This window comes from Rattus norvegicus, chromosome 5 (assembly GCF_021556685.1).
Source record: "Rattus norvegicus strain SHRSP/BbbUtx chromosome 5, alternate assembly SHRSP_T2T, whole genome shotgun sequence".
Classification (NCBI taxonomy): domain Eukaryota; kingdom Metazoa; phylum Chordata; class Mammalia; order Rodentia; family Muridae; genus Rattus; species Rattus norvegicus.
In genome coordinates this window covers 8,610,001-8,637,099 of record NC_141538.1, presented here as the reverse complement: position 1 = coordinate 8,637,099, position 27,099 = coordinate 8,610,001, and the positions used below count along the sequence as shown (strand labels likewise).

Here is a 27,099-nt window from a genome sequence, read left to right as displayed (position 1 = left end):
TTTTTTAATAGGGTTATTTGTTTCCCTGCGGTCTAACTTCTTGAGTTCTTTGTATATTTTGGATATAAGGCCTCTATCTGTTATAGGATTGGTAAAGATCTTTTCCCAATCTGTTGGTTGCCGTTTTGTCCTAACCACAGTGTCCTTTGCCTTACAGAAGCTTTGCAGTTTTATGAGATCCCATTTGTCGATTCTTGATCTTAGAGCATAAGCCATTACACACCCCTTTTCTACATCAGTATTTTACCATATAGCCATGGCGAATGTGGACTTCATTATGTAGGTCAGGCCAGCCCCAAACTCAAGTTAGCTCTCAGGCCTTTGCCTCCCTAATGCTGGCTCTACATGCGTGCACCACGATGTCAGACGTAATCCTTGATACTGTTTCCCAAGGCATTGAAATCTTTTCAAGGGCCCTTTGCTGCATCTAGTTCTGGGCATATTCTGTTTTTTTTCTAGCAGTTTACAGGATGCACACTTCACAGAAAGGTCTTTGCTTCATTTTGAATGGATTTTTTTTTTTTTGTTCAGGTTCAGAGATCTGAATCTGTTTTCATTCTTCTGCTCATAGGTACCAATTTTCTTCAGCACCATGGAAATACAAACACTTCATGGATTCACATGTCAACCTTGCGCAGAGCCAAGTCAATCCGCTTCATTTTGATGTCCGTACTTGTGCTGCTGAAGCAAACATCTAGGTACAGTTCAGTTCAACTGGCTGATATTTTTCAGACCCAGGACCTTGCCCTCTACCACTGAGATACGTCCCTGGCCCTTGCTTTCCTTAGATTATAATATTTATTTCATGTCTGTGCCCGGTGAGGGGGCAGAAGTCTCATGGCACATGCGTGGAGGTAACAAGACAAGCCTCATGGGGAACTTCTCTGCCTCCACCTCCAGAATCCAGAGGACCACACTTGGGTTGCCAGGCAACACAAGTTGGTAAGTATCCTTACCCAATGAGTCGGCTCCTAACCCTTGCATGTTCTTCTGGGGAGTGGCTTGTTTGCTTGCTTCCTTTGTTTTAATTGAGCACAGTGTGTCACTGTGTAGCTTAGGCTGGCCTGGAACTTGCTATCTCCCTGCCTCTGACTCCTGAGTCAGAATTATAGGCATGTGTTACCATATCAGGTTTGTTTCTCTTTTTCTGTTCTATTGGAGTCTCTGTTGTTTGTCCTATCTGTCCCTGTTTCTTTCCAAAAATCCCAGAGGGCAGTTCCTGTAGAAGTGACCATTCACATAACTGAGTTGAAAACAAGTTTCTGAGGACTGTGGGTATCTACAGTGAGTCAGAAGGCTTCCCTGGTAACTGGAGCTGTACTAGGGGAGTCTGATCACTGTTGACTCTCACAGGCTCTGTAACCCAGAATGGCATCACGGAAGCCATAGAGCCCCGGCTTAGTGTTTTCTCTTAACAGCAGTAGCAATACCTTTAGAACATTCTAGGTTTTAGTTTAACAACCATAAATAGATTCCTATACCAATGACCACGCAACTCCAGAAAAACAAGACAAATACACACAAACTGACCATTGTGACCCCAAGGACTTGGCTCAGTCATAAAGTGCTCGCCATGCTGGCCTAAGGACCTGGATTTGGTTCCTAAGCACCCACCAAAAGGCCAAGCATAGTGGCACACATACATAATCCCAGTCCTGGGGATGGAGAGGAGATAGGGCAGATCATCAGAGCTTGCTGGCTGCTCAATCTCATCTAACTGGTAAGCCCCAGATTCAGTGAGAGACCCCATCTTAAAAATAAGGTGGAGATGGGGAGGAAGATGTCTGATGCTAACCCTTTCCTCCACATGCAGGTTCCCACAGAGACCACAGTCCTCCCTCGCCACCCAAATCAGCCCTGAGCCTAACTGAGACTGGTGGGGAATTTTTCTTGGTGAGTACTTACTTGACAAGAAGTAAGGACTGTGCTCCAGTTTTAGCGTTCAGGCCACACAGAGGCTCACACAGTGTTTCCTGAGAACAATAAACAAGAGAGTAGAAATGTTTCCAGTTGCAACTGGATAATTTGTTATTCTTGTAGCCTTTTCAGCACACTACGCCATTAACAGTTCATCCTGATCCACAAATCAAAATGGCTCCAGTGCTAGAGAGCAGCAGCGAGTACCGGTCTGGAAAGTGAACCACATGACCCATGCTCAGCAGACACAGCAGCCAGCTTCCAGTGGGCTCTCTGTCCACAAGATGCTCAGTAAGCATGGCTACATGGTGCTTTCACCGTGGTGGACAGGCTGGGGAGACACCAGAGAGAGCAAATTTGAGTGAGACTGAGTCTGTGCAGAGGGACCTCTGTTATGAGATATTTCTAGCAGCGGCAGGCACCACGACCGGTGTGCAGGTCCCCCACGAGCCCAGAATCCACGATGTTTTATTGAAACACAGTATGCTATCTTAACTGGCCTTCTGTTACTGGATGTGAAAAACGGACTGGGTGGTTTAATCAGAACACATGTTTATTTGACCCACAGGACTGGAAAATCCAAGAGAAAGGCACCGTCATCTGCTCAGCTGCACTGTAACCTGGAGGACAGCAAGCAAGATAGTTCATTTTATAACAAAGTCATTTTGTGATACACCATCAATTCATTAACTTATGTGGAGTCTTCATAATTGTAGTCCTCCCAAAGGTCAGACTTGCTAACATGCTTCACGGAAATTCTTGGGGAACACATACAAGCCATAGGGCGTGCCAGGTTCATCTACCACCCCTCACTGCAGGGGCAGATCCGAGTCACTGCAGCAAATGAAAGCTCTGAGACCTGCAACACTAACTTATACTAATGTCCTTGCCGACTAAGTCTGTTGGCCCCTAGACTATGCATCCAGCTCTAAAGCTCCGTGAAGCACTGTGCACGACACTCTGGGTTCACTCCAGTGCCTTCATCCGCGTGTCAGTGGTTTATTTAAGACAGGATTCTGAAGTTTAAAAAGGTGCAGCCAGAAACCTCACACCAGCAAACATTGTTGGTGACGGCGAAGCTGCACACAGTGCCAAGATTTCTCCCATGCTGCTTGGGAATTCTTTGCAATTATAAGCAAAAGCTGAAAAACGCAAAGGAGAAAAAGCATCTGGTTGACATTAAAGAGATATGTAACTTTGTTCCTTTTACAGTAAAATGCCTCTGATCCACACCAGGAATCTTTATAGCAAATTGTTCTTCCTTCCTACACGCAAACTCTGTGTCAGCAAAGGGCACAAAGGCCTAAGATGGGAGCCGCATTAGCCAGGGAGAAATGTGCCCCTTCAGAGAGTTCCTTCTCCATTTATTCCAAACATGCAACACTCCCTGACCAGGCGGACAGCTCTGCGTGGGTGTGGAGGCACTCCATAGCTGTGACCTTGAACCTAGACATTTGCTTGAGGGAAAATGTGTTCTTTGCACGCTAAGCCTCCAGATTCTCAAATACCAGGAGTAACGGAGCTACTGTTTGTAGAGGTCTATTTGCCCCACAGTTCTTCGCTGGCTCTTAATGTATCATCATAGCTGAAGCTGCTGAAGCTATGTATGAAGAATGCATCTTAGAGATACTCAAATCAGTTCTGTGTCTGCTCACAAAGTTAACTGCATAATTAATGACTTACTATGAATTAAAATTCAAAGGCCAACGGGGCCTGGTGATGCATGCCTTTATTCTCAGCACTGGTGAAGAGAGGCAGGAGGATCTCAGAGTTCCCGGCAGCCTGGTCTACATAGAGAGGCATAACTAGTTGGATCTATATAGGGAAACCCTATCTCAATCAATCAGTCAATCAATCAGTGGTACTGGAGAAATGGCTCAGAGATTAAGAGCCCTTCCCGCTCTTTCCAGCCAGCGCCGAGCGATGGGCATCTCTCGGGACAACTGGCACAAGCGCCGCAAAACCGGTAGGGTAAGAGAAAACCCTACCACAAGAAGCGGAAGTATGAGCTGGGACGGCTGGCCGCCAACACTAAGATTGGCCCTCGCCGCATACACACAGTCCGAGTTCGAGGAGGCAATAAGAAGTATCGTGCTCTGAGATTGGATGTGGGGAACTTTTCCTGGGGCTCTGAGTGTTGTACTCGAAAAACAAGGATCGTTGATGTTGTCTACAATGCATTCAATAACGAGCTCGTCCGCACCAAGACCCTGGTGAAGAACTGCATTGTGCTTATTGACAGCACACCGTACCGACAGTGGTACGAGTCCCACTATGCACTGCCCCTGGGCCGCAAGAAGGGGGCCAAGCTGACTCCTGAGGAGGAAGAGATTTTAAACAAAAAACGATCAAAGAAAATTCAGAAGAAATATGATGAAAGGAAAAAGAATGCCAAAATCAGCAGTCTTCTGGAGGAGCAGTTCCAGCAGGGCAAGCTTCTTGCCTGTATTGCCTCAAGACCAGGCCAGTGTGGCAGAGCAGATGGCTGTGTGCTAAAAGGCAAGGAGATGGAGTTCTTTCTATCTGCGGAAGATCAAAACCCGGAAAGGCAAATAAACTGTCATACTCGTGTAAAAAAAAAAAAAAAAAGAGCCCTTCCCATCACCTGTGATTCACAACCATCCGTGGCTCAGTTCTAGGAGACTACACCCTCTTCTGACTCCCATAGGCACCAGCTTCCTCATAGTGCACACACATGCACACAGGCAAAACATTTATACTCATAAAATAAATGCGTCTATAAAACACGGAATCTCCCGGATACTGTATGATGAACGAGGAAAGGCCGAGTGGGGGAGCCCTCTATTCTACAGACAGTGTCTTACGTTCTGAAATACTTAATGAGAAAGATTGAGCTGGAGGGTGGAGAGGTGGGTTCTAAAGTCGATTCTGTTATGTCCTCTGGATGTGAGCTGGGGCATTTAGCAAACTCTGTAAGTCTCAGTTTTCTGCATTATAAAGTAGGGACAACAAAATTATTTCAAAACAAGAACAAAAACTAAAAACAAAAACAGATCTTGTGAGGATCAAGTAAAGCCGTATCTATGAGAGTGCTTTATAAGCATTATTGTGTCTTGTCATTGTTAGAGTGTCATTACATGGAAATCTGTTCACATTTGGATGTTTATAACCTACAACAAATGGAAACATGCCTCACAGATGGATAGATTGAATGATTGAGGCGGGGTCTTGCTGTATAACTCAGGCTGGCCTTCAATGCACAAATCTTCCTGTTACAGGTGTGTGTCACCTTACTTAGATAACTTCAAAAAACTTAAAATGTGTGTGTGTGTGTGCGCGCGTGTGCGCGCGTCCCTGGGTGTGTGTGTGTGTATGAATGTGTGCGCACGCGTGCTCATGTCCAGGTCACAAATGTTACAGTGTGCTTATGAGGGTCAGAGGACAGCCCTCGTTGTCAGAACCCTTGGGCTTCAGCTGTTCTGAACTGAGTCTGAGGCTTACTATCCCTCAAGCCTTGAAATTCTTCTGTCTCCATCTGTCTTCTTGCTGTGGGAACACTGGGGCTCTGGCTGTGTGCAGCACTGCCCAGCATTATGTGGACTCTGAGGATTCAAACTCAGAGATCGGGATTGAACTGCAAGTTCTTTAGCTCCAAAGTCATTTCTCCTGCCCTCAGAGATTTAAATTCAAACTTTGTACATACCTTGGCTTATAAGATGTAGTGTGTCTCCTTTTAGTAAGCCTAAAGGAATAAAGGTATCACCCTCTCAAAGAAAGATATGTTTTTACGCAGAGATTTACTATGTAGCCCAAGCAGGCCTCAGGCCTGTTCTCCTTTCCCCTGCCCTTCCAAGTGCTGATATCACAGGCATGTGCCACCATGCCAAGGCAGAAAGACCATTTCCTGATGTTATCTAAGATGCTATGTAAACAGAACAGCACATCTGGCCACAAACCTTTATTGTTTACATTGTAACTGGACCTGGCAGAGATTTCAATTCTGTGTTGGCATGCCATTGAACCATGTGGGCCTGCATGGCTTAGAATCACAGGAAACAGTACCTCTGCTTTTCGAGCCCTCCAGACTGGATGTACACAGTTACTACATCCTGGCTACTTGGATCCATCACCTGAGAACAGGTTGGAAAGGGCCATCCAGACATTTTGCCCTTCTTCCACAGAAACCGTTCCAATCAGCAGCCCCACCTGCTGGCTGGTGCCGGGAACTAAATTGGGGCCCTCCCTACTTCTCTAGATTCATCCACACAACTCACGATCTTCATCTCAGGAAGTCCTTATTTCACATGTGTACAGACCTGTCTTTCTTCCTCTTCTAATTTGCTGGGGCCTCTGTGACAAAGCTCCACACACCAGACTACTCAGATGGCATCGTCTCTGGTCCGGAGGCTGCAAGTGATGGGTGGGCTGGATCCTTCCCACAGCTCTCAGGGAAGGGTACGAGCCAGGCCTTCCTCCTCGGTTATAGGTGACCCCATCATAGTCAAATGGGGTTGTTTGTTTGTTTGTTTGTTTGCTTGCTTTGTTTTGTTTTCCTTGTTTGCTTGCTTGTTTTCTATATTTATAACTATGTCCACTCATATAGTCCCTATAACTAGGGACTCATCTAGGGTAGGAACACTGAAAAAGAGGCAAGATAGCCATGGGCTTTGAAATTCAGCCACACCTGAATAGAGGTGTGGGCAACCACTAAAATCACTTCGGAGATGGGATTCTATTTTCACATTTTATTGCATTTATTTTATTTATGTAATTATTTCTGGGTGTGCACACATGCACACTCATGTGTAAGGGCAAAGGGGCATACCACGTGTAGAGGTCAGAGGACAACTTGTGAGAGTCAGTTCTCTCTTTCCATAATGTGAGAGTCTTGAGGATCTAACTCGGGTTTCCAGGGCTGGTGGCAAGTCTCTGTACCCACCTCCTCATTCTCTCCTATTTAAACCAGATTTCTCCCTTTTTCTTTTTCAAGTAACAGTAGGATAAAGATTTCCTACACAGCATCTTGCCTTTCCTGTCACTAGCATTCAGATAGTGATGGGTCCTGATATATTTGCATTGACAGCATATAGCATTTTTACTGCTATAAAATACACCAGAATAGAAGTCCTTACGAGATGGCTGCTATTGGTCCATCCCTGTGCATTGCCACCTTCCCCAGCAGCCATCAACGCAATCATTTCTGAGTCCTCAGATGTAGTCAGCGTTGAGGTAGATGTTGGAAATAAAGACATAAGAAAGCCTTGTGTGAACACATCAGTCAGAAGTCAGTATCCTGCTAATTAAGAGCAGCCTTTGTTAGGGAGGAACAGCTTCCTAGTGGGTTGAACAAGAAGGGAGAAAGGCTGCCCTGCAGAGGAGAAGGGCTTCCTAGCTTGAAGTGAGACAGAAGACGAAGGAACAAACAGCTGTGCTATCACATGAAAGAACTTTTGAGCAGCGTCTTGGATAAGGTTTCCATTACTGTGATGAAACTGTATGACAACAGTAACAACACGACAACACATTGGAGAGGAAGGGGTTATTTCAACTTACAATCTCACATCATAATTACCGATGGAAATCAGGACAGAAAGTCAAACAGGGCAGGAACCGGAAGCAGGAGCTGAGGGCACGGAAGGGTGCAGCTTACTGGCTTGTTCCTCTTGGTTTGCTCAGCCTACTTTCCCGTAATACGCAGGAACACCAGCTGAGGGATGCTACCACACACAATGGGCTAGGCCAGCCACATCAGTCACCAACTGAGAAAATGCCTTGCCTACCACTGGATCTTATGGGGGGCATTTTCCCAATTAAGGCTCCCCTCTCACAAGACTCTTGGCTTTTGTCATATGAACAGAAAAACTAGCTAGCACAGACAGTCCTCCACCTAGCCACACGTTTCAGCCTGCTTCTGTGGATGAATTTGAGTTTGTTAATGTGAGTCTGGTGTGTTAACGTGATCGATGCTACGTTTGGCCTCAGGGACAGACACATTGTTCGGGGCAGAGGAACAAAATCCACCTAAACCTGCAATTTGAGCCTCTTTATCTAGTTACGGGATCCATTGTAATCACTGAGACAGTGAATTGTTGACACACTGTTGCGTCTACCCTCCCAAAGACTGTTGTGAACTGCGAGTTAACCAGCCAGCCATAGAAGTGTTTAATCTCTTCGTGGAGGTCAACCTCATGTCATTTCTACTTCCACCGGTTCCTGAAGTTTGTTTGGGGCTGAATTATTTTGGCACTTGACATTCACTCCTAAAGCTAAAAAGTAGAATAGATTCAAAAGGACGCTTTGAAATTATTCTTTTGAAAAAAAGGGGCAGGAAGTGTCTCAGAATCCCAAGTCTGCTTACACCATTCGATGACTATGAGAAGCCGGAAGGGGTGTCATGTGGTGATGGTGTTTGTTTGTTTACAGGGGCGGGATTTGGTCATGACCTCGTACACAGAGACCTCCAGAGCTGTTATTTCTCAGTTTTATTTCTTATCAGTTACTAGCAGGTAAGTTCATTTACTCTAGCTCCTGGGGGAGAGTGCCTGTGTATGTATAGTAGACCCTTTTATGTGAACATGGGTGTCAAATCTTGGAACTATGGTTACAGACAGTTGGGAGCCACTGTGTAAATACTAGGAATGAAACAGGTTCTCTGCTAGAGTGGTAAGTGCTCTGAAGAGCTGAGCCTTCTCTCCAGCCCCTATTTCTTACACTTCTGAATGTCTCCTAAAGGCATGTGAGCCCAGGGCGCCACTACAGGGTGGAGGCTAGATCTATAAGTGGGGCCTTATGTGCCTTGTGTGCAGTCCTCGGTCATTGAGGGCACGCATTGAAGGAGCTGGTCGCTTCCTTATTTGTTTTCTCCATCGCATGCTCACAGTCAGTGCCACATAGCATCCCCATCTACAAGGGTCTAAAAGCCAGGGGCCTTCTTCATCATAGCCTGGAATCAGGAGGCACAGAAACCTTCTCTGTTTGTGACTTACTTATTTCAGCTATTTTGTTATAAAAAAACTAGATAACATAACATTTATGATCCATATTGCCATAACTGAATCCCTCACTTGGAACAGATTTTTGTCCCTAGTATTACAGTGAAGAATCAAGAAATCTGAGCAGAATAAAATAGAACACATTTCTACCAAATACTGTTAAAAGTGCAGAAGCAAGGCCACCGATGAGACAGGACTGACAAAGCAGAATCCAGGGTCCCCAGTACTCAGCTTTGCTCTTGGTGATTCCTATTCCAGTTCCCTCCGTTCACACCCTCCCCATCCTTCCCACGTGAACATGTGACGTATTTAATCTTAAGGAACAAACTGAAGGACTTTAAGATGGACCGGATAGTCCAGGTAATCCATGTTTTTTAAAACTCCTTAGTGACAAAGGATGGATTGAAGGGAGCACTGTAACAAATAAGTCTTCAGGGTAAGCCCTGATCACAGTGGTCCCATGTGACTGTTAAAACTGACACACCCAGACCAGCACTCAGTGTCTTGGGGCAGACTTGATTCAAAGGCAACCAGTCAGCTGTGACAGTCTCAATAGACAGAGGTATAGACATACACTGGGTATTCTTACCTGCCCCCTCTTCTCCTCAGTCTCTCTCTCTCTCTCTCTCTCTCTCTCTCTCTCTCTCTCTCTCTCTCTCTCTTTCTCACTCTCTCTTTCTTGCTTCTTCCCTCCCTCTCTCCATGTTTCCCTTTAGATATTATGGCTGAATTATCAAGGGTGAAACTCCTTTATAAAAGGGGTCTTCAATTTTTTTCATGCCCAAACTAGCTCATTAGGAGCCATTGTGCAAATCTTGAAATAAGCTAGAAGGCATTCTCAGCTGTGGTGGAAACCAGAACAGGGCTGTTGTAACATTAGAGCTTCTAGGAATTGCCAAGAGAGAGCTTCTAATATGTGGCTTGGGCAACAGAGGAACTGAAGAGACAAAGAGGCAGAGCAGGAAGATTCTTTTCCAACTGCCCCAAATTGCTAAGCCTTACTTCAGGCCTCATTACTTCCAGTGACATTTGATTTTGATGATGGTCTTTTCTTCTCTCTCCCTCCGTGTGGGCACACTTAACATGTTCCCTGAGCCGAGGCTGTTTGTCAGCCTTGCTACCAGGACCCATAAAGTTAGACTGAGTGCACAGCTCAGAATCTTTCCTTAACCTCTTCATCCTTAACTCTTTCTTTTTCACCCCTCCCACCCCATCGCATCCCTCCACCAACACTTCTCTCTCTCATACAGAATGAGCGAAGGCTAGACCTCATGCTCTACACTATGCATTGGTGCTGTGCGTGAGCAGATGTGGTTCCACTGCATCATCCCCTTGGAAATGGGGGAGCAGGGTGAAGGGAGGAGGAAGCCTACTGTGCGCACTTCCTTTTCTCAGTCACACTTTGTCAGTAGGGACGAAGACAAGCCTGTTCAGACTTGCTCAGAGCAAATGGTAGCAGCTCATACTGACGACTCAGACTTTTAATTCCACGTCACGCTCTGAGACACAAGCCGGCCTGAAAACTGCATCGTATTGCACAGCCTGAGTCAGCTGCGGGTAAACAAAACCAAAGTAAGGCCCGTGGAGGACACAGATGGAAGATTCTATCTAGAATTAGAATTGAATCAAGTTAGGGGAAGTGAGACTCATCACACACACACACACACACACACACACACACACACTCATGAGTGAGATGACAGAGAGACAGATACATGGCAATTCTGGATCACCAAAATGTTAACTTAGGATGAAATGACTCGTGCATTTTTGTTAGATTTGTTCAGTTTTTGCTTATGTGTTTTTCTTACTCTTTTACAATGAACACTACATGTATTACCCTACTGCATTGGGGCTGTAAGCAGTCAGAGGAGGACCAACAATGTAGCATCAGTGGCAAAATGCTTCTGTATGTTCACGGAGCCCTGGCTCCATCCCCAGCACCTCACAAGCACGGCCTCCTGTCCCAGGCATGCATGTCAGTCCAGCCCTTCAGAGCCTTAAGTCATATTTGCATAGATAGCAAGTTTATCCTTGGAGGAAAAAGAAAAAGAGGAAGAAAAGGAGGAAGAGATGGGGGAAGACATAATCATTTTTTCTAAGAAAAAAGGAAAAAGAAGCAAGGAAAGGAAAAAATAAGGAGGGGAAGAGGTAGAGTTGTTGTTTTTTAATTGCCCTATCTCTGCAGGGCCCTGCAATGAGCCCTGGATTCATAACTGCTGACCTGCTCTACGTAGAGATGGTTTCAAAGCTGGTGTGTGTGTGTATGTGTGTGTGTGCCTGTGTGTGTGTGCCTGTGTGTGTGTATGTGTGTGTGTGCCTGTGTGTGTGTGCCTGTGTGTGTGTATGTGTGTGTGTGCCTGTGTGTGTGTATGTGTGTGTGTGCCTGTGTGTGTGTATGTGCCTGTGTGTGTGTATGTGTGTGTGTATGTGTGTGTGTGCCTGTGTGTGTATGTGTGTGTGTGTGTGTGTGTGTTTGCCTGCGTGCATTGGGGTGTGTGTACATATATGTGTCTGTCTGTATTTCTGTACCACCAAGAAGGGGGAACAGAGGGAAGCAGTCTATTACAGAAGGCCTGTTTTCACATAGAATTTAGTCAATAGTAAAAGACTTTGTTCTTGATTCAAGTTTAAATTACAGCCACAGCAATATTGAACACTCAATGAGACAATTGTTCAGTTCAACTTCAAAGCTGGGCTGAGGTGCGGCTGTAGGGGAGAGCTGCCACACCTCCACGTTTGGCAGAGAGCCACCACACCTCGCTGCAAACAAGCTTGCTCAGTGTGTTGGGCCTCCGGGGATTGGACTGATGGAGTCAGGATCCGGAGACTTCAAACACACTGCGTCGTCCTGTTTTCTTTCCGTCCTCCCACTCTTGCTACTTCCTTGTATATTTACACTCTAGAGATGCACACACACACACACACACACACACACACACACACACACACACACGGCTCAGTACATACCCTCCAAAGTTCCAGAATGAAAGGCTTCTAAGACTCGAAGCTGTCTGGTGTGTGTAAATGTGATTCTATGGTTCTCAAACTCGCTCCTAAGTGACTAGTTGGTGGATGGGTTTCCCTGGGTTGTGGACCCTAGCTGGGAGCCTACCTAGAGTCACTTTCCCACTGAAGTCATGATTCAGCCTGTTAAGTTTATTAAGAATCTTTTCATTTCATCTCAAGGATTACTTCAAAGATCTCTAAGGACCTTGATTTTTTTTAACGAATTTGTCTTAGTTTTACTTCAATACTTGGGGTACACATTAAGTGTACAGATGATACTATACAAGACACATTTCAGAAAGGGCATCTGCTCCTATCAGGACAGTAATTAGCAATTGCACTTCTTTTCAGTTCCCACAGATCATTGTTGGACTGAACCCAGGGTCTTAAGTTTGCTTAGCAAGCACTTGACCACTGAGCTAACCTCACACGCCTCACTTCACATTACTGTGCGTGAAGCTTTGCACAAGCCACAACCCTCTGAAGGAAAGAGGATTCCAGTTTACAAGACAAGAAACAGAGATAAAAGAAGCTAAGGACCCTTGACCTTTGGAAGAACTGGGAGACAATTGAAATGCAGCTGTTTGGCCAGTGTCTGGGCCTCTTTCCGGCTGGGCTCCTCTCTTGCTTGGCCTCTGCCTTCCTAGTGTCAGCCCAACCATGGTGAGGTTGGTTCTATGGAGAGGCTGTGCTCCCAAAGCAGAATTCCCATAAAATTTCATATTTCATCTCAGACAATTATTTGTCAGATTAAACCATGCACATCTCTTTGATCAAATGACTTACATCACAGTACATCAGTGATACAAAATGAAAAAATTAAGTGCAAAGAGTACAACCTTTTTCCAAAGTTTTTAAAATAAGTATTTTGATGGCTCTTGAATTAGAGAGCCCTTGCCCCGTCTGACCATGGAGACAGGTCAGGTAGCAAAGGTACTTTTCTAAATGAAATCTACTCCACTACAGGAGAAACTTCCAGTAGAATAGCAAAGGTCCAGAGACTTCGTTTAAGATTAGCCAATACTCAACGTTCAAAAAGTCTTGAGGAGCCCAAAAGCTTGGGATAAGCAACTTTGACTGTGTACTTGCAGAGACAATAAACAATGAAAAGCAGAAATGTTTTGTTTGCAATTAATCAAGTTCTGACTTCAAAAACCACGGTTCTTTTCCTCTAATTATCCCGGTTTAGCAGTGTGAGTGAAATGGGGGGAAGTGCTTCTTAAGAGACCCCAAGAGTGAGAGGGGCTCTCAACCTGTGGGTCACGACCTCTCCAGGAGTCTCAGGGTCCTTTTACAGGGGTCACCTAAAATCATCTGTAAAACACAGAGATTTACATTACAACTAATGACAGTAGAAAAATTACAGGTAAAAAGTAGCAACAAAAATAATTTTAAGGTTCCACAACATGAGGAACTGATTAAAACTGCAGTATTAGGAAGGTGGAAGAGCACTGCTCTAGAGTAATCTAGGTGCAGGAGAGAGGTATCCCAAAATAATCCTCGCGATATTATCTGGAACTTTTAAAAAATGTTTTTATACTCGTAGATATAAAATTCTCATTGTTATGAGACAGAATTATTATAAATTTACTCCTTTTTTTTTATGTAAGCACTGAGAACATTTGTTTTCATATTCATCAGAGACTGGTTCTTGCTTTGTAGCCTAGGCTGCCCTCACACTCTAAATCCCTTGGCCTACGCTTCCTGAGTGGTGGTATTAAAGAATATACAACCATGTGGATCCTACCCAGGTCACTGTTCACCCTTGAGCCCTCTCAGAGCATCTGCATTCACTTCTGGGTCACATCCCCCCCAACCCACTTCCTCTACCAAGATCTCAGGTACCACCTCTCTGTGTGCTTCTTTGGCTACCCAGCTGCACTTTGCAGGTTAATTTTGTCCCATTATCCTTTCTGGTCACACATCTCAGAATTCTGCCTGAATTTGGTAAAGTGGAGAAGAGACTATTTTGAAAGAGAAGGCAGAAGGTGGGTGAATCGTGATTGCAAATGCAATTTGCAGTTAATTTTCAATTCAACAGGAAACCTAGCATGTTGTGGCTATGCGGCCTGCCTAAAGATAATCAGTATAAAGGTAGAGCTTGGATTGGAACCCACACTCCTTAACCATGGTGCCTCCTGGAGGCAAACAAAAGACAGAAGACCACGTATGACCACATATTAATACTACGAATGGCTCTGTAGCCAAATCCTGTGGGGAAGAGAGCAGGACTCTCAGAAATGCTGATATTCCTGAGAGCTCAGGGGACACTGCCACTGCTGCTCACATTCCTGGCCCAAGAGGAACTTGGCTAGTACCCTCTGGACACAGGAACCTAGGAACAGTCAGGGGCAGGACACTTCTGGTTTCTGCCTGCTCTGAGAGCAGAAAGCCAGTCACCAGGAAAGGGGACACACCTGAGAGCAGAGGTAAGACCAACTCTTCTGCTCAAAGTGACTGGCCTGGTGCCTTCAGGACAGACAAAGACAGAAGTAGTCTGGGATAGGACACCTCCGGTTTCTGCCTGCTCCTGGAGTTGAACAGTTCCCACAGCTCTCTGTACTCAAATCCTGTGGCAGAGACAGCTGAATTCTCAGAAGTGTGAACCTGAGAGATCAGGGGAGACTGCCAATGGTGCTCACATTTTTGGGCTAAGAAGAACCTGCCTAGTACCCTCTGGATACAGGAACCTAGGAGCAGTCAGAGACAGGACCCTTCTGGTTTCTGCCTAAGCCCAGAGCTGGAAGTCAGTCTCTTGGACTGATGACACACTGAGAGCAGAGGTAAAACAAACTCTTCTGTTCCAGCAACCAGCCTAGAGGTTTCAGGATACACAAACCCAGGAGCAGCTCTCTGTTCCCAGATCCTGATGAAAGAAAATAGGTCTAAAGGAGTCCTGACACACAGGCTTACAGGAGGGTCAAGCCACTGTCAAAGACAACAAGACAAGCTAACACCAGAGACAAAGTGATGGCAAGAGGCAAGCAGAGGAACCTAAGTAACAAAAACCAAGACAACTTGGCATCATCAGAGTGCAGTTCTCACATCAAAGTAAATAGTGGATATCCAAACACCCTGGAAAATCAAGATTTAGATTTAAAATCACAACTCATAATGATGTTAGAGGAATTTAAGAAGGACATAAATAACTCTCTTAAAGAAATACAGGACAACACAGGTAAACCAGTAGAAGCCTTTAAAGAGGAAACACAAAAATCCCTTAAAGAATTACAGGAAAACACAACTAAACTAGTGAAGAAATTGAACAAAGCATCTAGGATTTAAAAATGGAAATAGAAACAATAAAGAAAGAACAAAGGAAGACAACCCTGGAGATAGAAAATCTATGAAAAAAGATCAGGAACATAGACACAAGCATCACCAACAGAATACAGGAGATAGAAGAGAGAATCTCAGGGGCAGAAGATACCATAGAAAACATTGACACAACCATCAAAGAAAATGTAAAACACTCCTAACCTAAAACATCCAGGAAATCCAGGACACAATGAGAAGATCAAACCTAAAGATAATAGGTAAAGAAAAGAGTGAAGATCCCAACTTAAAGGGCCAGTAAATATTTTCAACAAAATTGTAGAAGAAAACTTCTCTAACCTAAAGAAAGAGATGTCCATGAACATACAAGAAGCCTACAGAACTCCAAATAGATTGGACCAGAAAAGAAATTCCTCCCATCACATAATAGTCAAAACACCAAACACACAAAACAAAGAAAGGATATTAAAAGCAGTAAGGTCAAGTAACATATAAAGGCAGACCTATGAGAATTATACCAAACTTCTCATCAGAGACTATGAAAGCCAGAAGATCCTGGCAGATGTCATACAGACCATAATAGAACACAAATACCAGACAAGGCTACTATATCCAGCAAAAATCTCAGTTAACATATGGATGGAGAAACCAAGATATTCCATGACAAAACCAAATTTACACAATACCTTTTCACAAATACAGGCCTCCAAAGAATAATAGATGGAAAACTCCAGCACAAGGAAGGAAACTATATCCTAGAAAAGGCAAGAATGTAATCTTCTTGCAACAAACCCAAAAGAAGAGAGCCGCACAAACATAATTCCACCTCTAACAACAAAAATAACAGGAAACAACAATCATTTTAACATAAATCGACTCAATTCCCCAATAAAAAATATAGACTAACAGACTGGATACATAAAGAGGACCCAGCATTTTGCTGCATACAGAAAACACATCTCAGTTACAATGACAGACACTACCTGTAAAGGCTGGAAAACAATTTTCCAAGTAAATGATCCCAAGAAACAAGCTGGAGTAGAGATTAAAATATGGAACAAAATCTACTTGAAACCAAAAGCTATCAAAAACAATAAGGAAGACACTTCATATTCATCAAAGGAAAAATCCACCAAGATGAACTTTCAATCCTGAATATCTATGCTCCAAATACAAGGGTATCTATTTTCACAAAAGAAACCTTACTAAAGCTCAAAGCACACATTGTGCTTCACAATAAAATAGTGGGAAATTTCAAAACCCCACTCTAAGCAATGAACAGATCATGGAAACAGAAACTAAACAGAGACATGGAGAAACTAACAGAAGTTATAAACCAAATGGATGTAATAGATATTTATAGAAAATTTCATTCTAAAACAGGAGAATATACCTTCTCAGTACCTCATGGTACCTTCTCCAAAACTGACTATATAATCAATCACAAAACAGGCCTCAACAGATAAAAGGAGATTGAAATAATCCCATGCATCTATCAGATCACCATGGACTAAGACTGGTCTTCAACAACAACAAAAACGACAGAAAGTCAACATATACATGGAAGTTGAACAGTGCTCTATTCAATGATAACTCGGTCAAGGAAGAAATAAAGAAAGAAAAATTGATGACATTTTAGAATTTAATGATAATGAAGGCACAGCATACCAAAATTTATGGAACACAAGGAAAACAGTGCTAAGAAAAAAACTCTATAGTCCTGAATGCCTCCAAAAAGAGACTGGAGAGAGCATACACTAATGGCTTGACAGCACACCTAAAAACTCCAAAACAAAAAGAAGCAAATACACCCAAGAGGAGAAGAAGGCAGGAAATAATCAAACTCAGGGCTGAAATCAACCAAGTAGAAACAAAAAGAACTATACAACAACAACAACAACAACAACAACAACAGAACTATATCAACAAAACCAGGATCTGGTTCTTTGAGAAAATCATGAAGATAAATAAGCCCTTAGCCAGATTAACCAGAGGGCACAGAGTGTGTATCCAAATTAATAAAATCAGAAATGAAAAGGGAGACATAACAACAGAATTTGAGGAAATTCAGAAAATCATCAGATCCTACTATAAAAGCCTATATTCAACAAAACTGGAAAATCTGAATGAAATGGACAATTTTCTAGACAGTTATCAGGTATCAAAGTTAAATCAAGATCAGATAAACCATCTAAACAGTCTCATAACTCCTAAAGAAATAGAACCAGTCATTGAAAGTCTCCCAACAGCAACAACAACAACAACAACAAAAAAACAAAAAAAAAAAAACAACCAAAAAAAAAAACCAAAAAAAAAAAACCAAACAAACAAACAAACAAACAAAAAAAAAAAAAAAAAAAAAACCAAGACCGGATGGGTTCAGTGCAGAATTCTATCAGACCTTCACAGAAGACCTCATACCAATACTGTTCAAAGTATTCCACAAAATAGAAACAGATGGAACACTATCCAATCCATTCTTTGAAGCCACAATTACATGTATACCTAAACCACACAAAGACCTAACAAAGAAAGAGAACTTCAGACCAATCTCCCTTATGAGATTGATGCAAAAATAATCAATAAAATTCTGGCAAACTGAATCCAGGAAAACATCAAAATGATCATCCATCATGATCAAGTAGGCTTCATCCCAGGGATGCAGATGGTTCAATATATGGAAATCCATCAATGCAATCCACTATATAAACAAACTCAAAGAAAAAAACTCATGATTATCTCCTTAGATGCTGAGAAAGCATTTGACAAAATCCAATACCCCTTCATGTTAAAAGTCTTGGAAAGATCAGGAATTCAAGGCCCCTACCTAAACATATAAAAGCCATATACAGCAAACCAGTAGCCAACATTAAACTAAATGGAGAGAAACATTAAGCAATCCCACTAAAATCAGGGACTAGACAAGGCTGCCCACTCTCTCCCTACTTATTCAATATAGTACGCAAAGTCCTAGCCAGAGCAATCAGACAACAAAAGGAGGTCAAAGGAATACAAATTGGAAAGAAAGAAGTAAAAATATCGCTATTTGCAGATGATATGATGGTATACTTAAGTGACTCCAAAAGTTCCACCAGAGAACTACTAAGCCGGATAAACACTTTCAGCAATGTGGCTGGGCATAAACTCAAACAGAGCAGGAGCCTTCCTCTACTCAAAGGACAAACAGGCTGAGAAAGAAATTAGGGAAATGACTCCTTCACAATAGTCACAAGTAATATAAAATACCTCAATGTGACTTTAACCAAGCAAGTGAAAGATTTGTATGACAAGAACTTCAAGTCTCTGAAGAAAGAAAGGAAGGAAGATTTCAGAAGATGGAAAGATCTCCCATGCTCATGGATTGGCAGGATTAATATGGTAAAAATGGCCATTTTGCCAAAAGCCAGACACAGGTACAATAAAATCCCCACCAAAATCCCAACTCGACTCTTCACAGAGTTAGAAAGAGAAATTTGTAAATTTATTTGGAATAACAAAAAATCCAGGATAGGAAAAACTATCTTCAATAATAAAAGAACTTCTGGGGGAATCATCATCACTGACTTCAAGCAGTATTACAGAGCAATGGTTATAAAAAAATAAAAATAAAAAAAACCTGTATGGTATTGGTACAGAGACAGGCATGTAGATGAATGAAATAGAGTTGAAGACCCAGAAATGAACCCACACACCTATGGTCACTTGATCTTTGCCAAAGGAGCTAAAACCATCCAGTAGAAAAAAAGATAACATTTTCAACAAATGGTTCTGGTTCAACTGGAGGGCAGCATGTAGAAGAATGCAAATCGATCCATTCTTTTTTTTTAAAAGATTTATTTATTTATTTACTATATATAAGTACACTGTAACTGTCTTCAAATACACCAGAAGAGGGCATCAGATCTCTTTACAGATGGTTGTGAGCCACCATGTGGTTGCTGGGAATTGAACTCATGACCTCTGGAAGAGGGTGCTCTTAACCGCTAAGCCATCTCTCCAGCCCAAATCGATCCACTCTTATCACCCTGTGCAAAGCTCAAGTCCAAGTGGGTGAAGGACCTCCACATAAAAGCAGATACACTCAAACTAATAGAAAAAAGTGGGGAAGAACTGGAACACATGGGCCCTGGGGAAAATTTCCTGAACAAAACACCAATGGCTTATGCTCTAAGATCAAGAAACAACAAATGGAAGTTCCAAACCGGCAGATCCCTGCCCACAGCAGCTCTCTGCTCCCAAACCCCGTGGGAGAGAGCCCTCACCGCCTGGTCAGGTGGGCACTCCTGAGGCTGCAGAGCAGAGGAGACCACCAACACTGCCCACCCCTGCCCACATCCCTGGCCCAAGAGGAAACTGTATAAGGCCTCTGGGTTCCCGTGGAGGAGGGCCCAGGAGCGGCAGGACCCCTGCCTGAGAAACCACCGGAACCTGAGGAAAACAGACCGGATAAACAGTTCTCTGCACCCAAATCCCGTGGGAGAGAGAGCTAAACCTTCAGAGAGGCAGACACGCCTGGGAAACCAGAAGAGACTGCACTCTGCACACACATCTCTGACTCCAGAGGAAAACACCAGACGCCATCTGGAACCCTGGTGCACGGAAGCTCCCGGAAAGGGCGGCACAGATCTTTTTGGTTGCTGCCGCCACGGAGAGCTCATAAGCAATACCCCACGAGCAAACTTGAGCCTCGGGACCACAAGTAAGACCAACTTTTCTGCTGCAAGCAACCTGCCTGGTGAACTCAAGACACAGGCCCACAGGAACAGCTGAAGACCTGTAGAGAGGAAAAACTACACGCCCGAAAGCAGAACACTCTGTCCCCATAACTGGCTGAAAGAAAACAGGAAAACAGGTCTACAGCACTCCTGAAACACAGGCTTATAGGACAGTCTAGCCACTGTCAGAAATGGCAGAACAAAGTAACACTAGAGATAATCTGATGGCAAGAGGCAAGCGCAGGAACCCAAGCAACAGAAACCAAGACTACATGGCATCATCGGAGCCCAATTCTCCCACCAAAGCAAACACGGAATATCCAAACACACCAGAAAAGCAAGATCTAGTTTCAAAATCATATTTGATCATGATGCTGGAGGACTTCAAGAAAGAGGTGAAGAACTCCCTTAGAGAAACACAGGAAAACATTAATAAACAAGTAGAAGCCTACAGAGAGGAATCGCAAAAATCCCTGAAAGAATTCCAGGAAAACATAAATAAACAAGTAGAAGCCCATAGAGAGGAGTCACAAAAATCCCTGAAAGAATTCCAGGAAAACACAATCAAACAGTTGAAGGAATTAAAAATGGAAATAGAAGCAATCAAAAAAGAACACATGGAAACAACCCTGGATATAGAAAACCAAAAGAAGAGACAAGGAGCTGTAGATATGAGCTTCACCAACAGAATACAAGAGATGGAAGAGAGAATCTCAGGAGCAGAAGATTCCATAGAAATCATTGACTCAACTGTCAAAGATAATGTAAAGTGGAAAAAGCTACTGGTCCAAAACATACAGGAAATCCAGGACTCAATGAGAAGATCAAACCTAAGGATAATAGGTATAGAAGAGAGTGAAGACTCCCAGCTCAAAGGACCAGTAAATATCTTCAACAAAATCATAGAAGAAAACTTCCCTAACCTAAAGAAAGAGATACCCATAAACATTCAGGAAGCCTACAGAACTCCAAATAGATTGCACCAGAAAAGAAACTCCTCCTGTCACATAATAGTCAAAACACCAAACGCACAAAATAAAGAAAGAATATTAAAAGCAGTAAGGGAAAAAGGTCAAGTATCATATAAAGGCAGACCTATCAGAATCACACCAGACTTTTCGCCAGAAACTATGAAAGCCAGAAGATCCTGGACAGATGTCATACAGACCCTAAGAGAACACAAATGCCAGCCCAGGTTACTGTATCCTGCAAAACTCTCAATTAACATAGATGGAGAAACCAAAATATTCCATGTCAAAACCAAATTTACACAATATCTTTCTACAAATCCAGCACTACAAAGGATAATAAATGGTAAAGCCCAACATAAGGAGGCAAGCTATACCCTAGAAGAAGCAAGAAACTAATCATCTTGGCAACAAAACAAAGAGAAGAAAAGCACACAAACATAACCTCATATCCAAATATGAATATAAGAGGAAGCAATAATCACTATTCCTTAATATCTCTCATCATCAATGGCCTCAACTCCCCAATAAAAAGACATAGATTAACAAACTGGATACGCAACGAGGACCCTGCATTCTGCTGCCTACAGGAAACACACCTCAGAGACAAAGACAGACACTACCTCAGAGTGAAAGGCTGGAAAACAACTTTCCAAGCAAATGGTCAGAAGAAGCAAGCTGGAGTAGCCATTCTAATATCAAATAAAATCAATTTCCAACTAAAAGTCATCAAAAAAGTTAAGGAAGGACACTTCATATTCATCAAAGGAAAAATCCACCAAGATGAACTCTCAATCCTAAATATCTATGCCCCAAATACAAGGGCACCTACATACGTAAAAGAAACCTTACTAAAGCTCAAAACACACATTGTACCTCACACAATAATAGTGGGAGATTTCAACACCCCACTCTCATCAATGGACAGATCATGGAAACAGAAATTAAACAGAGACGTAGACAGACTAAGAGAAGTCATGAGCCAAATGGACTTAACGGACATTTATAGAACATTCTATCCTAAAGCAAAAGGATATACCTTCTTCTCAGCTCCTCATGGTACTTTCTCCAAAATTGACCATATAATTGGTCAAAAAACAGGCCTCAACAGGTACAGAAAGATAGAAATAATCCCAAGCGTGCTATCAGACCACCATGGCCTAAAGCTGGTCTTCAATAACAATAAGGGAAGAATGCCCACATATACGTGGAAATTGAACAATGCTCTACTCAATGATAACCTGGTCAAGGAAGAAATAAAGAAAGAAATTAAAGACTTTTTAGAATTTAATGAAAATGAAGGTACAAACTACCCAAACTTATGGGACACAATGAAAGCTGTGCTAAGAGGAAAACTCATAGCGCTGAGTGCCTGCAGAAAGAAACAGGAAAGAGCATATGTCACCAGCTTGACAACACACCTAAAAGCTCTAGAACAAAAAGAAGCAAATACACCAAGGAGGAGTAGAAGGCAGGAAATAATCAAACTCAGAGCTGAAATCAACCAAGTAGAAACAAAAAGGACCATAGAAAGAATCAACAGAACCAAAAGTTGGTTCTTTGAGAAAATCAACAACATAGATAAACCCTTAGCCAGACTAACGAGAGGACACAGAGAGTGTGTCCAAATTAACAAAATCAGAAATGAAAAGGGAGACATAACTACAGATTCAGAGGAAATTCAAAAAATCATCAGATCTTACTATAAAAGCCTATATTCAACAAAACTTGAAAATCTGCAGGAAATGGACAATTTCCTAGACAGATACCAGGTACCGAAGTTAAATCAGGAACAGATAAACCAGTTAAACAACCCCATAACTCCTAAGGAAACAGAAGCAGTCATTAAAGGTCTCCCAACCAAAAAGAACCCAGGTCCAGACGGGTTTAGTGCAGAATTCTATCAGACCTTCATAGAAGACCTCATACCAATATTATCCAAACTATTCCACAAAATTGAAACAGATGGAGCCCTACCGAATTCCTTCTACGAAGCCACAATTACTCTTATACCTAAACCACAAAAAGACACAACAAAGAAAGAGAACTTCAGACCAATTTTCCTTATGAATATCGACGCAAAAATAGTCAATAAAATTCTGGCAAACCGAATTCAAGAGCACATCAAAACAATCATCCACCATGATCAAGTAGGCTTCATCCCAGGCATGCAGGGATGGTTTAATATACGGAAAACCATCAACGTGATCCATTATATAAACAAACTGAAAGAACAGAACCACATGATCATTTCATTAGATGCTGAGAAAGCATTTGACAAAATTCAACACCCCGTCATGATAAAAGTCCTGGAAAGAGTAGGAATTCAAGGCCCATACCTAAACATAGTAAACGCCATATACAGCAAACCAGTTGCTAACATTAAACTAAATGGAGAGAAACTTGAAGCAATCCCACTAAAATCAGGGACTAGAGAAGGCTGCCCACTCTCTCCCTACTTATTCAATATAGTTCTTGAAGTTCTAGCCAGAGCAATCAGACAACAAAAGGAGATCAAGGGGATACAGATCGGAAAAGAAGAGGTCAAAATATCACTATTTGCAGATGACATGATAGTATATTTAAGTGATCCCAAAAGTTCCACCAGAGAACTATTAAAGCTGATAAACAACTTCAGCAAAGTGGCTGGGTATAAAATTAACTCAAATAAATCAGTAGCCTTCCTCTATACAAAAGAGAAACAAGCCGAGAAAGAAATTAGGGAAACGACACCCTTCATAATAGACCCAAATAATATAAAGTACCTCAGTGTGACTTTAACCAAGCAAGTAAAAGATCTGTACAATAAGAACTTCAAGACACTGAGGAAAGAAATTAAAGAAGACCCCAGAAGATGGAAAGATCTCCCATGCTCATGGATTGGCAGGATTAATATAGTAAAAATGGCCATTTTACCAAAAGCAATCTACAGATTCAATGCAATCCCCATCAAAATACCAATCCAATTCTTCAAAGAGTTAGACAGAACAATTTGCAAATTCATCTGGAATAACAAAAAAACCAGGATAGCTAAAGCTATCCTCAACAATAAAAGGACTTCAGGGGGAATCACTATCCCTGAACTCAAGCAGTATTACAGAGCAATAGTGATAAAAACTGCATGGTATTTGTACAGAGACAGACAGATAGACCAATGGAATAGAATTGAAGACCCAGAAATGAACCCACACACCTATGGTCACTTGATTTTTGACAAAGGAGCCAAAACCATCAAATGGAAAAAAGATAGCATTTTCAGCAAATGGTGCTGGTTCAACTGGAGGTCAACATGTAGAAGAATGCAGATCGATCCATGCTTATCACCCTGTACAAAGCTTAAGTCCAAGTGGATCAAAGACCTCCACATCAAACCAGACACACTCAAACTAATAGAAGAAAAACTAGGAAAGCATCTGGAACACATGGGCACTGGAAAAAATTTCCTGAACAAAACACCAGTGGCTTATGCTCTAAGATCAAGAATCGACAAATGGGATCTCATAAAACTGCAAAGCTTCTGTAAGGCAAAGGACACTGTGGTTAGGACAAAACGGCAACCAACAGATTGGGAAAAGATCTTTACCAATCCTACAACAGATAGAGGCCTTATATCCAAAATATACAAAGAACTCAAGAAGTTAGACCGCAGGGAAACAAATAACCCTATTAAAAAATGGGGTTCAGAGCTAAACAAAGAATTCACAGCTGAGGAATGCCAAATGGCTGAGAAACACCTAAAGAAATGTTCAACATCTTTAGTCATAAGGGAAATGCAAATCAAAACAACCCTGAGATTTCACCTCACACCAGTGAGAATGGCTAAGATCAAAAACTCAGGTGACAGCAGATGCTGGCGAGGATGTGGAGAAAGAGGAACACTCCTCCATTGTTGGTGGGATTGCAACCTGGTACAAACACTCTGGAAATTAGTCCGGAGGTTCCTCAGAACATTGGACATTATACTACCTGAGGACCCAGCTATATCTCTCCTGGGCATATACCCAAAAGATGCTCCAATGTACAGCAAAGACACATTCTCCACTATATTCACAACAGCCTTATTTATAATAGTCAGAAGGTGGAAAGAACCCAGATGCTCTTCAACAGAGGAATAGATACAGAAAATATGGTACATCTACACAATGGAATACTACTCAGCTATCAAAAACAATGACTTCATGAAATTCATAGGCAAATTGAAGGAACTGGAAAATATCATCCTGAGTGAGGTAACCTAATCACAGAAAAACACACATGGTATGCATTCACTGATAAGTGGATATTAGCCCAAAAGTTCGAATTACCCAAGATATAATCCACAGACCACGTGTTGCTCAAGAAGAAGGATGACCAAAGTTTGGATGCTTCACTCCTTCTTAAAAGTGGGAACAAAAATATTCAAAGAAGAGGATGTGGAGACAAAGTTTGGAGCAGAGACTGAAGGAACAGCCATTCAGAGTCTGTCCCACATGGCTATATGGCCCATATATAGACAGCCACTAAAACTAGATAAGATTGATGAAGCCAAGAAGTGCATGTTGGCAGGAGCCTGATATAGCTGTCTCCTGAGAGTCTCGGCCAGATCATGTCAAATACAGAGGCAGATGCTAGTAGCAAACCATTGAACTGAGAATTATGTCCCCATTGGAGGAGTTAGAGAAAGGATTCAAGGAGCTGAAGGGGCTTGCAACCCCACAAGAGCAACAATATCAACCAACTAGAGCTCCCAGGGACTAAACCACTACCTAAAAAGTACACAGGGACAGACCTATGGCTCCAGCTGCCTATGTAGCAGAGGATGGCCTTGTTGGCTACCAATGGCCACGACTGGACCCCCGCCCCCCGACACCCAGTGTAGGGGAATGTTAGGATGGGGAGGCAGGAAGGGTGTGGCTGGGGAGGGGGAACACCAAGAAGGGTATCGGAATGGGATAGGGGGCCTATGGACAGGAAACCGGGAAAGGGAATAACATTTGATATGTAAATAAAAATTATCCAATAAGAAAAGAATAAGTGGTTAAAGTATTAAAAGTGTTAAAAAATTACAAATGCTTAGAGGTGTGCTCTAAACATTGCTTCTTTCTTACTACCCTTGGTTAGGGTTTTACTGATGTGAACAGACACCATGACCAAGGCAAGTCTTATAAAGGACAGCATTTAATTGGGACTGGCTTACAGGTTCAGAAGTTCAATCATTTATCATCAAGGTGAGAACATGGCAGTGTCCAGGCAGGCATGGTGCAGGAGGAGCTGAGTTCTACATCTTCGTCTGAAGGCTGCTAGCGGAATCCTGGCTTGCAGGCAGGTAAGACGGAAGAGGGTCTTACAGCCGACTCCTATAGTGACTCCTATAGTGACTCCTATAGTGCCTACTCCAAGAAGGCATACTACAGGACCACACCTTCTAATAGTGCCACTGCCTGGGCCATCACACTACCCTTGCCTCCCTGTGTTTTGTGTGCTCCAGCTTCCATTTATGCCTTCCTGGCATTCTCTGGGCATATCCACAGAAGAACTGTGGCACCATTCCTCCCGGCACCAACGAACTCTGTGCACTCTGTGTCAGGAAGGCCGCTCCTGCTTTGGACCTGTTTCTATGGTTCATTCCATCCTGGGACCATTTCCCCCCACTGAAGGCTACACAGAGTAATTAATATTGAGTAATAAGACAAGTTCTTCAATAATTAACCTGGAAAGAAGCCAGCCAGCCGGCATCAAAGCCAGGCACAGTACAATGGCGATTCATTATCTGAGCATACAAGAAAGGAAAAAGAATAGTAAGTCACCACTGGACAAAGACAGGAGACAGAACCATGTGGTCACGGGCAGCTGAACAGGAACGTGTGAATGGACTATGACAAGGGACAGGTGAAAGCTTTGTGTGGTTGGGGCCACGGGGCTTGTGGAGTTCTCCTAAATTCTATGCTGCCAGTCAAAAGAACACACTTAGAATTGTTACACAATTGCTCTGAAGTAAGCTCTAATTCATAGGACCATTTGTGCCCAGGAACATGGTAGGTATGGTATATTTAGTACAGAAGGAACAGAAAGATTGGCCCTCCCAGATGCTAGGTCTTTACCATTTGCCCATTACCATGTTCTTCTCCCCACTGATATTTTCAGATCAAAGTGACAAGTCTGTTGCAATGTATTCTCAGAGAACATGCTGGAAGACTCCAGTGGAGTGTTAGCCTTCTTCCCCCTCCTCCCCTGCCTGGTAGGATCTTCTCTTCTGCTAGGTGTACTTTACCTGTGCCTGCC

At 42.8% G+C, this 27,099-nt stretch overlaps 1 long non-coding RNA gene and 1 pseudogene across 1 annotated transcript in view; one reads left to right on the top strand and one right to left on the bottom strand.

Moving 5' to 3' along the window:
- Positions 1-2,452: 2,452 nt before the first annotated feature.
- LOC134486912 (uncharacterized) overlaps positions 2,453-27,099 on the bottom strand; it is a 68,747-nt gene continuing 44,100 nt past the window's right edge. Inside the window, exon 3 of the long non-coding RNA XR_015620598.1 lies at positions 2,453-2,537. This is a non-coding gene — a long non-coding RNA (uncharacterized LOC134486912). The remainder of the gene's footprint in view (positions 2,538-27,099) is intronic.
- On the top strand, positions 3,818-4,495 carry LOC297756 (ribosomal protein S8-like; annotated as a pseudogene).